The 13,448-nt window shown below is 38.8% G+C and overlaps 2 non-coding genes across 2 annotated transcripts; both read left to right on the top strand.

Annotated features, from left to right (window-relative positions):
• Window positions 1-282: 282 nt before the first annotated feature.
• Window positions 283-364, top strand: trnas-gcu (transfer RNA serine (anticodon GCU)). Its single transcript has one exon. It is a non-coding gene; the product is annotated as a tRNA-Ser (tRNA).
• Window positions 365-1,224: 860 nt separating this feature from the next.
• Window positions 1,225-1,306, top strand: trnas-gcu (transfer RNA serine (anticodon GCU)). Its single transcript has one exon. It is a non-coding gene; the product is annotated as a tRNA-Ser (tRNA).
• The last annotated feature ends 12,142 nt before the right edge of the window (window positions 1,307-13,448 follow it).

The following is a 13,448-nucleotide window of genomic DNA, read 5'->3' on the forward strand; positions in this document are numbered from 1 at the left end:
AGCTCGAAATCGGTCACAACGCACAGGGATATCACCTGGATGTTGTTGCAGGGGAAAATATATCTGTTATTACATTATTCAGTATTTTTCCAGTATTTTTCACTTGCGTGAGGGGGCGGAAAGATTGGCTCCCTTCCTTTGCGCAGCGAGCGCTCTACCATTTGCGCTAATTCCCCTTGTAGACTTGCTCAATGACTTGTGTGCCAAGCTGACATGTGCTCAACTTTGTTTGCTGTGTCAGGACAGCGCGTCCGGCGGTCCCTTTGAAAACAGGCTGCCAAAGACGAGGTGGCCGAGTGGTTAAGGCGATGGACTGCTAATCCATTGTGCTCTGCACGCGTGGGTTCGAATCCCATCCTTGTCGCAGTTGAGTTATCTTGAGTCTGCTGTGTCTACAGGTCAACAAGCTAAAGTTCTATAGGTAATGTTAAAAAATTGATTGCAATAAGATGGCCCTTTTAGTGATTCCTAATTCTTGCTCTTCAGCGGTTTCTTTTCATGTCTCCTTTTGAAATGAGCACAATTACGGCCCTGTGGCAAAACTTGCTAGATTACGACAAAGCAGCCAGTGCCAGACACCTGGACAAAACTAGGCCAACCAATTGGCGGCTTACGTCACCCAAAAACAAGACTGAATTCACTCTTGGGGTGGACAGCCTGAAGAGAAGTGCGCTTCCCTCCACAGGGCTGTGTGTGCTTGAAACAATCATAGAAATCCAAAGAAGGTGGTTTCAAATAATGGAATAGTAATAAGGAGCACTTGCCTGCAGTTGGTGGAGGTGAATAAGAACGCTGTTAAGCAGAGGTACAAGCGCAGAGCGGACGACAAGCTGGTTTTGCAGGGAATTAACTTGCCCAGTGGTGGCTGGGGCACTAACTCCAGTTACCGTCCACAGCCGCTGGAAGAAGAACACACGTACAGTGCACCACAAGGCAGAGAGAGCAATGCAACTAAGTAGGCTTTCAGGCAGCGGTATGAAGGACTAAGAAGACCATCACCATCCGAGTGAAGTTTGTCCATCCATTTAACGTCTTTCAGTCACTGACTCATCGACAGAACAGAGGAAACTAAAGCCTTGTGGAGAACGCGGGCAACGATCCCGCTACCTCTCCCATGCTAAGCGAGCTCTCTACCATTTGAGCTAATTCCCCCCCATGTGCTCAACTTTGTTTGCTTTGTCAGGACAGCGCGTCCGGCGGTCCCTTTGAAAACAGGCTGCCAAAGACGAGGTGGCCGAGTGGTTAAGGCGATGGACTGCTAATCCATTGTGCTCTGCACGCGTGGGTTCGAATCCCATCCTCGTCGCAGTTGAGTTATGTTGAGTCTGCCGTGTCTACAGGTCAACAAGCTAAAGTTCTATAGGTAATGTTAAAAAATTGATTGCAACAAGATGGCCCTTTTAGTGATTCCTAATTCTTGCTCTTCAGTGGTTTCTTTTCATGTCTCCTTTTGAAAGGAGCACAATTACGGCCCTGTGGCAAAACTGGCTAGATTACGACAAAACAGCCAGTGCCAGACACCTGGACAAAACTAGGCCAACCAATTGGCGGCTTACGTCACCCAAAAACAAGACTGAATTCACTCTTGGGGTGAACAGCCTGAAGAGAAGTGCGCTTCCCTCCACAGGGCTGTGTGTGCTTGAAACAATCATAGAAATCCAAAGAAGGTGGTTTCAAATAATGGAATAGTAATAAGGAACACTTGCCTGCAGTTGGTGGAGGTGAATAAGAACGCTGTTAAGCAGAGGTACTCTACCATTTGAGTTAATTGCCCTTGTAGACTTGCTCAATGACTTGTGTGCCAAGCTGACATGTGCTCAACTTTGTTTGCTTTGTCAGGACAGCGCGTCCAGCAGTCCCTTTGAAAACAGGCTGCCAAAGACGAGGTTGCCGAATGGTTAAGGCAATGGACTGCTAATCCATTGTCCTTTTCCTAACTGGAGTATACATGCTAACAAAGCTTATGCAACACATTTATGTGTCACACTCCACAAATAATTACATCCCAGCAACCGGCATAGGCATCTCACACATACAGAAAACTTTCACAAACTAACTGCTCTGAAACTGCCAATGTAAAGTTACTCATATTACAAAGTCAGAAAATAAAGGCACATTATTACAAGTTTATCATCATGACAGAGTAAAACTCCACATCAGCTACTTTTTGTTCATAACAAACACAACCTCTTCTCTTATCCACACATAACTGCACAGGCACTCCCTTGTTCTCTATCTCTCCCTCCCTGACTGAATATGAGTTCCAACAATCCCTTCAATGTCCCTTCAGCAAGACTTCATTAGTTATAAACGTTGGCCTCAGCAGTTCTGGGCACATTTCTACAAACAGTTTTACAACTGATTAAAGTTGTTGGTTTCACCAGTCACCAGAGTAAAAAGGCAACACAGGTGCTACCATCCAGATTATGACAGAGAATATAAGACTATGACTTCTCCCTGAAGACCAATGCCAAAAAAACAGAACAATAAACTCCTCAATGATACACTCCATTAATACTTTAATAATGACAACCCTCACACTTGGAATTTTAAGGAGCTCTCACAAGACAGATGTAATTACATTTGGCTAAGTGGTTCTGCAATTTTGCCAGTGGTCTTGATCCAAGTGGTCTTCTCTGTGTCTAATGAATCCAATATTAACAACAGTTCAATATTAATTCTTAGTTGTCTCAGCTCAAGTTGTATTCCTGGACAGTTTAAAGTTTTTGTCATTGAGAATTTGAATGTTTTTTGGGGGGGTCGGGTAGACTGTATTGTCAGTGTCATTTATATCCAAGCTATTGTGCTTGGTTAAAAAACAAAAAAAATGTTCCAATTGAATGTCTTTATTCATTGATGTAAATATTAAAGTGTGGCAACACAAAACCCAACTTATATAGATTGCCTATCTATCTCCATGGACTGTAGTAAATCAAATGCGGGCTATGAGAAAAGAAAGTGCAAGAAAATGTTTAGGCCCTAACCGACATAAACCAACTTCCCCTCTGGCCACATATAGAAGACCAGTGACATAAATAAATAGAATAAAGAATAGTGATGATTTCCGGGCATGTAGTTCCAACACATATTAAGTCAGACTGTAGAATTTGCCAATTATTATAGAGTAGATGTTCTTTAAATATGGGTAGCTTCAGTACTGTAACAGATTACAAAAAGGTTTTATCATTATTGTTTTTACAAATGAGATCTATTCACTTATATGTGACTTTATTTTATTTATAAGCTTTGATGGTGATTAAAAAATGTAGCTGTGTTGAGCTTAGTCTTCTTCTAGAACAAGTTCTTTGTGCATATGTCTTCATATATGACACAACATGGCCTGTTATCTATGTATCTTGACCACTTTGACCACAAGTTTGATGGATCAGTGCTGCCCTACAAATGCAAAATATCTTAACTTGCCAGAGTCTAGAACTGAGAAAAATTACAAAAATGTTTGTAGTCCAGCTAAATTATTTATATGCAGAATCATGGAAATGTGAAATTCTTTAAAAAACCTTTGACTCCTTTTTGGAAGTTAAGGTAGTCTGCCTTTGCATTGTCATCATGATAATATAGGTTCCTGCCAAAGCAAAAAGCACTAACTTCCATTTGATCACTCATTTGGTTAACTGATCAATACATAAAATCAGTATAAGGTAATGATGACAGCCTCTGCATAAATCTAGTGATCATAGCATAGTTTGGCTCGCAGTTTTGTTTTGTTTGTCAAGTAGTTAGCCTAAGCTAGCTAACACGTAATTTTAATAGATTGCCAATTTAGCTCTATCTTCCTTGTAGCCTAACATAATCATTCTTACTTTGATCTTGGTGTCTGTGTTTTAAAGCCACCTCCACCAACATTTTACCTTGAGAGCAATCGGCTATTCTTAATAGCTAGCTGCAACACTATTTGCTTTAAAACGGTATTCAAGCTATTGTGTGTGTGTGTTTGTGTGTTCGATGACAGTTATTAATTATTAGCATGCTAAAGTTACGCTGTATTACATAGGCATAACACCATACTTCCAGAGCCTTAACTGCAAACCAAAACTGCAAAGCAAAGTTACTGTGTTTTTTAACATTATTCTGTTATGCCTAAAGGCAGAGTACCTTAACGGAGTACTTTAATTCAATTTGAGTGTCCTGGAGTGCAGTGAGACAAAGAAAAATAACCTTAACATTATGTTAGGGTATCCTGCTTTGGTTTTTCTGGGGGTCTTGGAACTTAAGGGAAAGACAACCCACTATTCTTTCCAAAAATACAACAAAATTGACTCAGGATATTTGTCCAAAATGCCCACATTGTTTTTTGACATTGAAAGCCAAAAACGTATAAGTGTAACTTGAAACAGATTTTTATTGTTATAAATGTGATCACTTGTAAAGGGGTATGTGCAATATTTATGCTTACAGCAATTGTCTTTGACTCTGATAATGAGCCACCCCTACTTGCCAAATTCAAGCAAACTTCATAAATCATTCATAAACTCCACATCCCTTTCACCTTCACTTGGACACAACAGATTAAAAGACTAAACAAGCTCAAGCTCACAATTACTAAACTTTATCCCCAGAAATCCCCAGAAACTGAATATGTACAGTATATGTTAACCGATGAGGGGAAAGGCCTACCAAAAGAGTTTTAAACTTTAAAAGAGGTCAATATGATTGAAAATGGTTTGGTTTATAGATGTTGAAGTTGTGTGTGTGTCAAAATAGTATATATTTTTCTCAGAAAGGTACAAAATACACTTTAATTTACATCTGACAAAACTGCACAATTTACTGCCTACAACTGGTTACATTGTCCTATTTTTTTCCTGCTGTTTGTGTGGCACAAAAACTTATTTGTGGAAGCCATTTTGTTTTAGCTGGAGTAAAAAAAAAAAAAGTCACATAGCCAAGATGCTCAACATAATTAATTCAAACTGACTGTACTCCTAATTAACATGCAAAACATTTTCTGATTAAAGGGTCAGAATCTGTTACATTTGAGGAAAAAAGAGACATTTTCATTTGCGATTTCAGAAAGGTCATCGTGTCTCCAAGTTGTTTTTGACTAAGATTAATTTGTAATAAATAAGACTTAATGTGGAGGTCGTTTCAAAAGAACAGAGACAGAAAAAGACAAGAGAGAAGAATGAGAGAGAGACTGAGTGGGCATAAAAACCCAGTTTGGTTGAAAATGCCTTGAAATAATATTACACCATTTGAACGTACAATAAAACTGTTCATACCTGCAAATTAACAGTGCAGAATAATTGCCTGAATCAAAGTCCAGCAAGAGCCAAGCTGATTGTGGACAAATCCGAAGTAGGGGAGGAGCTACACTTCTTTGATGGAGAGGGAGGACAGCTGTAAGTACCTTGGTCTCCATGTCCTTGAGTGCCTGGCCTGGGTGCTGCATACTGTCTCTGTGGTGAGAAAGGCAAGCACCCCAAATGTTTCACCTCAAATGCTGAACAATTTGTAGTGCTGCAACATCAAGAGCGTCATTGTCCAAACAGGACGGCAAGGCCCTTCAAAGAGTGGTTAATTTGCGTGAGCATAAAATAGGTGCTGCTCTCCCCTGCATAAAGTATATTTACAACAAACTCTGCAAGAATACGACTGGGAGAATCCACTGACAGAATATAATTATATTAATATATATGTGTCTTAAACCTGCATTAATTCTAATGACCAGCAGGGGGCAGTTTAAAGGGCTGCAAAAATGTCCTATTGAGCCTTATGGAACTATGACCTTACTTCTCACTTGATTTATTACCTCAGTAAACTGTTTTCTAATGAGTTTATGGTCTCAATTGCTAATTTCAAGTCTTCTTCCCATTTAGAGTTAAATAAAGCTAAAAGATAAAGCAGGGTATGCTTCAGGGCAGCCTAGCATGTGACTGACAAGTCATTCTCAGTGACTCACACTAGGACACACAGCTGCCATTGTTTCTTGCTACCGAGGAGTCGAAACTAAGCCCAACCAATGAGAGCTGCTTAACTCCCAATATGTCACCGTATACCCAGGCCAGCAATGAGGACACTGTCTAAGATTAACCCTTCCCCCCACATTTTATTGTACTTTTAATTCTATTTTTTTTACTTCCATAGTAACCATTATTAGTTATTACACTGTGTATTCCTTAACATCTATGCCTGGAATATACCAAATCAATCAATCAGAACTGAGAATGTGTCAAAAATAACCAAAAACTAACAAAAGATGTCATCTACAGTAACTTCTGGCATCTTAAAATCAAAGAATCACTATGTTTATTATAGCAAGGCTGTGAAACAACAATACAGTTATTAAACAGTGAGACTACTGGCTAATTTTGAATTAATTAGTCATGATTTACAAAATGTACATAAAGTGCTCTGTGGTCACAAATGTTTTTTTAAATGTGATCTATAATTGCAACACCAAAAGAAAAAATCACCTGGCTCGACAAGATTGGTGTCCAACAATTGTCAGTGTCAATGACGGAAAGTGGATGTTTCTTCCAAAGAGGAATATTAAATATGTAGGAGGTACCTGCTGGATGCTGACAATTTAAAATCCCCATCAAACTCTACGCAGCTCAGCAAAAGATGAAAAGTTGAGAGCTGTGAATAAAAGCTTGACTGAAAGATACAAACGCTTTATCCCCAGTGTTGTCAGCAAAAATCCCACACAGGTCAAAAGTGTAAAACTAAATCCTAGAAAGGCTGACTGCTCCTAATGATTAAGAGGTGAGCTGACAACAATCCTCAGGCTTGACCGTTGGTGCTCACCCTGATTCACCTGAGTTAAGCGGAGTCAATCTCTTTCAACTCACATTCCACTCATTTGCAGCTCAGTATCTCCAGTTCAGATACCTTTGAGCATCTCAACCCAAGCTATTGTACTAGAGTTACAATGGTTCCAGCATCCTGGTGATATGATTTCACATTTACAGGATTATAGTGAACATCAGAGATGAACAGTACACTAAGTTAGGTATACTAACTACTTTTCTATTTATTTGTTGCTTAAAATATATATACATATTTTGGTTAATCATATTTTTGTGTCACATTAAATTCAGATTTCATTCTTTCGGAATGTCATTTTCATACCAATATTTTAATTCCATTGTGGTGTGGGAGGATTTTATTCAGCAGCCTGTGAATACTGTGGTGAAGCTTGCCTTACCCTACCTTGAGGAACTGCTAATACAGATCAAAAGGTTAGAGAATTTTAATAAAATTCAGAGGCCATGATGAGTGGTTGCATTCACTGCATTAATGAACCACCCATTGCTGTTATATTTTATTATTAAAGCTGCAGTAGGTTACTGAAACTTTAAGTATATCCTGACAGTAGTACATGAGGCAGATATCAGGTTTGTCTGGCTCCTCCTAGTGCTCCTGATCATATTTGCAAGAACCCATACAAAAAGAACCAATCAGAGCCAAGACAGAAAGCTGATTGTTGAGTATCATTCCCAGGTTGTCACATATGGCTGGGAATGAGACTCAACAATCAACTATCTTAAAGCCAACAACCCAAAGCGTCTTTCTATCTCAACTCTGATTAGATGTTTTCATTAAGGCGTGGTGGAGTCTTGCAAACGCCATTAGGAGCACCAGCAGGAACCAGAAGAGCCTGATTTTTTCAGATTATCTGTCTCATATACTGTCAGGATAGAATATTGAGAAAGTGTCAGCAAATATAACAAAAAGTTATTTCTATAAAACTTACATACTGCAGCTTTGTTTGCTTGTTTCTGATAATAGTATCAATGCACAACAACTACACAAATCATGTGATCAAATGATGACCTTATGGTGTCAAATCATTTGTGTGGTCGGAGTGTTTTCATAATATATAGTGGATTAATACTTGTGTATTGAAGGGTTACAGTGTAGCTATGAACCTATACATGTAGCCACACTCTAAATGCTGTAGCTGACATAGACCCCCTCCTGCAGCCGGACTTCCATTAACCCCTTTATTCATTTACCAACTGTAAACCACTTACAACACAGATCGTTGAGATCGGATTGATCATCCCTAGTCAAAATATTTCAGTCTGGACCAACAGACTGACTCGAATTAACCATAGTGTTAGCATGACTAAAAACTCATGTAACCTTGCTCCTAACGCTTTGTAATTTCGCCTTCAAGGTGCTTTTAAACTTGCCAGGTACCGAGTCAAATCCACCCGAAATTCAATTCTTGAGTGGCAATATTAAAAGCATTGAATAGAAAATGTAGATAAACTAACTCCTTCTTACTGATAAACTGGTTATTCCCAAGGCATAGAGAACTAAATCTATTACTGCTGTCATACTCCACAGTTGTTTTCTATTGATTTTCAAAAACCCATTTAGTCCTTCATAAATTAATGTCATGAACTTGGAATCCTTCAAATCCACTCAAACACAAGCCATACTTGCATGGAGGTCACATGTGAAATAGAGAATCCTCTCTTAATTCCCTAAATTGCATCTTTTAATAGATATGTGACAGACACTGCAATGACCTCAGTTACTGGGAATCCAAATTATTATTTATGCATGACTCACAGCATCGAGTTTGCATGTGTCTGTGGGAAGAATGCTATGGCCCAGAACTAACGATAAAATATTCAAAGAGGAAAAAGGAGGTGCTGATTTTATTTCTAATAATGTTTTTGTTTTTGGTTTCTTGCTCTTTAATGAGCATGACTCTCAATGATCACATTCAGTGAAAAGCAGTAAGAAAGATTTGATTTCCCTGTTGGTAAAATTAAATGTTGTAATGACCCCATCTCCCCAGGGAGAGAAATAAAAGAGCCATAAATTAACAATACAAGTCTGTGAAAGGCAACAGGAGAGCTGTTCCAGTAGGTCTTACAAACAAGCGTGTGGAACTAACTGCACTGTAAAATACAGACAGGAAAAGAGAAACAGTGCAAGGGCACCCTGATAAAAATTAAACAAGTCAGGGGCAAATATGGAATTTGGAGTACCAGAGGGCATGTGAACCAAGTCACATGTGAACAATATTAGACATCACAATCTATATGCAACAGATGGACAACAATCCTTTGATAAAAAATTGACTGGCTGTAGAATGAGGCACCTAAAGCTTTTACTGTGAAAAACTAAAGCGCCACCACCAAGTTTTCCATCCTTGCTGACCCACCAACCCTGGATAAGACTTCTCATTTGCTGAAAAAGGAAGGCACAAATTCATGAGAGGCAGATCACAGCCACCTATGCGAACTACATACATGGTAGTGTGTAGATTAAATGATCTGCACAGTGTAGATACAGAAATATGCAGGCACGCAGTTTTTTTACACACTCATTGTGTTATAAAGCAATCACAGACTGTTACACATGCGGACACACACTTAACCCCCTTAGCAACCAAGTCACTGCTGTATTATTGTTGCCATGGAAACACTAACAAAACCTGCAGAATGTAGAAATGTAAGAGTTAAATGGTAAACAGTTCATATCGATTGTTTTTGGGTGCTTGTTAGTGATATTGTCATAGGTCCTTTTCATAGCTGGCATTTTGACATATCACCATATGGAAAGCCCAGGTATCAGGGTCTTGGTATTGCTCATGCTGGCTCACCGTCACACTGTCATGGATTAATGCAGGATACTTGAATAGAACAGAGCCATAATTTATGTTTTAGTGACACCTGTGCTTTTTCCTCAGGTGACAATCAGCTTATTTGGCTGACATCATGATTTTATGTGACGTTGAACCTGTTCTCCTGGGCTAATGGCACAGTGCTTTATAAAATCAAGCTCTGAATGTCCTTTCAGCATAATCATTTTAAACCTGGGCCTTGCTGCTTTGTTTGAATCATTTATATATTACCTATGTTATTATACAGATATATATATATATATGGAGGTGGGCATGGTTTGCCCTCAGCTGCAGGAGAGAGAGCTGTGGAGAAGGCTTGGGAGAGCCGCACCAGGTGAGTTGATTACCTCACCTGCTGATGAATACCTAATGACTCTACCCTTATCTTTGCAGTAGTGTGCTGGTCCAGAGAGAGGCTACCGGGAGTGCCACTGAGAGCTAGAGCCTATGGTGCCAGTTGTTGTGTGTTGAGTGAGCAACGCTCTAAATAAAAGTGGTGTGTTCAACTTCGGAGGGTGATTTCTTTTGTGCTGAGGGAACCCCGACTGTAGCCCGACGTGCTACAATATATATATATATATATATATATATATATATATATATATATATATATATATACATATATAAATATTCATTAAACAATAGTATTATAAATTCTAATTCTAATTGAAGGGCAACTCTTAATTTAATGAATTAATTTGTATTACATTATCAGCATGTCCGAACAATATTATAAGGAATGGGATGTGTGAACCAGAAATATGAAAAAAAAATAATTGATTGATTAATTGATTGATTCATTATTTCATTAATTAATTAAATAGTATGGAAGTGGGAAGATAGGGGGACATGACACATCTCATCTATCCAACAAAATTTGACTTTAAGAAAAGCTTTTGAGAATATTAGACAAACATCAAAGATGATGATAAATAAAGATTAACACACAGTATGTAAGCTCCTTTATGTATTATTTCAAAGAATAGGGGTAGATAGGAGAGAAAATACATTTAGTAACTAAAATTGTTAGAATTACATTTCAAATATACATTGTTGCTGTGCACCTGTCTGTCTGTCTGTCTCTCGTCTCTCTCTCTCTCTGTCCTGTCTCTCCCTCACCCCAACTGGTCGAGACAGACGACCACCCACCTAGAGCCAAAGGATCTGTCCTAGGTTTCTGCCTTTTAACAGGCAGTTTTTCCTTGCCCTTGTCGCCAAGTGCTTGCTCATGGTGGTACTGTTGGGTCTCTGTAATTAATGTTTTAAAGAGTTCGGTCTAGACCTGCTCTATTTGAAAAGTGTCCTGAGATAACTTCTGTTATGAATTGGCGCTATACAAATAAAATTGAATTGAATTGAATATATTCTCACTGTATTTTTCTGTGGATGGGGTTTAAAGTTCAGGGGCTCAATGTAAGAACTCAGGGTTGCTGATAATGACAAACCACTATCTATATAACAGTAACAATACTGTAAGTGCCCTTAAGTTTTTGCACATTCAATTTAGAAATACAGTATACTATATTGTATAGTAAATGCACAATTGCATATGTGTAAAGAGTAAAAGAGTGGAATACTCTTTTTTAAACTCTTGTGTAATAGTTTTGTGTCACATTGTCAGACTCAAAGAGTGGACAAACACTGTATAGAAATTCCAAGTTGTCTTCCATTTTACACACATAAGGGCTGTAACTCCATATCGAGCTATAAGTGGTGCCAACATGCCAGAGTCCTACAGAGCAATGCCATACCTAAATGCATGCTGTGTAAACACTGAGCCAGAACTGAAGCTGTTGATATGCTGTTTACAATGGTCTGTGTAGACAAGGAGTAAGTATCAGAATAATAATCAGCTTTATTGGCCAAATATGTGTACACATAAACAGGATATGTCATTGCTCTCAATGTAGGCTACTTACACACAGTTCCAGGACCAGCACACACTGTAATAGCTGTGGCTTTTAGGCTACGACAGTCATGCAACTAATGGAAGGGTTATGGTTGGAAAATACTTTAATTCCTCCAGTAATCTGCAGAGACCTTTCTTGGCAAAGTTTGCATGGAACAACTAGATAGAGATAGCATGGAGCACTGCCGGTTGACAATTTTTTTCCATTAGCAGAGCATGATTTCAATCCCTTGACCTCTGGGTTAAAGGCCCTGCACAGTTCTGCTGCACCACTTTCGTCTCAGTTAATTATGCTAGGGTGTGCACCCACAATCTGTGATTGCGAACACATTTGTTATCTACAATCACCATGGGAGCTTATGCTAAATCTAGTGGACTTGCAAATTCTCTTCCTCAATATATCTACTAAAAATAAATGTGCCAAAGAGGAAATGTTGTACCTGACTGCTTAACTCATTGAAATATCTTCAGTACAGTTAATTTTGGAAAAAAATATGGAGAAGCACTGTGAAAATAAGGAATTCATAAACTTCCAGTCCATGGTATGCCCGGCTCTGACACTAGAGCTTTTAAAAGTTTTGAATGACAATTAGATTAGTTTCCCCAGTCTGCTGCCATAATCCCTAGACTGTGGATGGATATTCCAAGTGTCTGGAGATAACAATGGTAGTGGTGGGATTTGAACCCATGCCTCCTTAGAGACTAGAGCCTAAACCTCATTTTTGGAAGAGCCATTTACCTAAATTAGTGGTATTAAAAGCAAAATTATTTTCATTGTCAAAGCATTGTCAAAGGCTGCAACCACACAACTCTTTGAAAGAACTACAGGCTACTGCAGCAAGAGACATCTCTGTTAAGAAACTTATGGAAATAGGTGCATACTCCTATAAAGTCCTGGCAAAGTGTGTATGTAGCAATTACATATAAATGGCCAACATTGCTGGTTGTTAACATTTTCCAATAGCAGAGGATGGTTTCTATTCATTGAGCTCTGGGTTATGGACACAGCATGTTTCCTCTGCACCACTCATATGTTTGTCACTGCTGCTGGGGCATGCACCTGCAATGTGTAATTTCAATAAATTTCTACCAGCACCTTGGGACTCTATGGTAAATGAAGTGGACTTGACAAAAATAGAACCACACTGACAAACTCTCTTCCAAGGTAACACTACCATTTAAAGGGAGAAATGGTATGTCCAGGAGAAAAATAAATGTTTATTGGGACAAAAATGTAGTCAAACGCTGCAACCACACAACTTTTTAAAATATCTGCTTGCTATAGCAGCCAAAGGACTAGAAATTGCTGGGGCAGTGGGTGTGTACTGATATAAAATCTTGGCAAAGGGTGTATGGCACAGTTATATGGATATTCCATAGAGCACTGATGGTCAACAACATTTTGCAATAGCAGATCAATTCCAGATATTCCAAGTATCTGGAGTTAACGATGGCAGTGGTGGGATTTAATTCACTTACTTACGTATAGGCTGAATTGAGCTATTTATCACATGTTTGGTACATTTGACTTGGAATTTACCTGTATGAGCAAATCTCATTGAAAAAAAGAGAGGTTTAAGACAAGAATATGAAAATATTCCTGCATTAGGGCCCATTTTCTGGGAACCAAACATTCAGTCAGCACAATATGTCCTGGCAGTCCATTGTGCAGATGTTGAGATATGTCACTGTATAAGTGAAAACTTTGACATACTAGTAGCACTAGAGGAAAAGTCAGGGGATCACCAAATCTAATAATACCCGTCCTCTGGGCACCATGAATATCTGTGCCAACTTTATTGACAATCAATCCAGTAGATGTTGAGATATTTCAGTGAAGGCAAAAGTGGTGGAGAGACAGACAGACTGACAATGCCATAGAGCTTTTAATATCAGTGGTCCATTTATTGAAATACTCACATACATACAATG

Source organism: Dicentrarchus labrax, unplaced genomic scaffold, assembly GCF_905237075.1.
Source record: "Dicentrarchus labrax unplaced genomic scaffold, dlabrax2021, whole genome shotgun sequence".
NCBI lineage: Eukaryota > Metazoa > Chordata > Actinopteri > Moronidae > Dicentrarchus > Dicentrarchus labrax.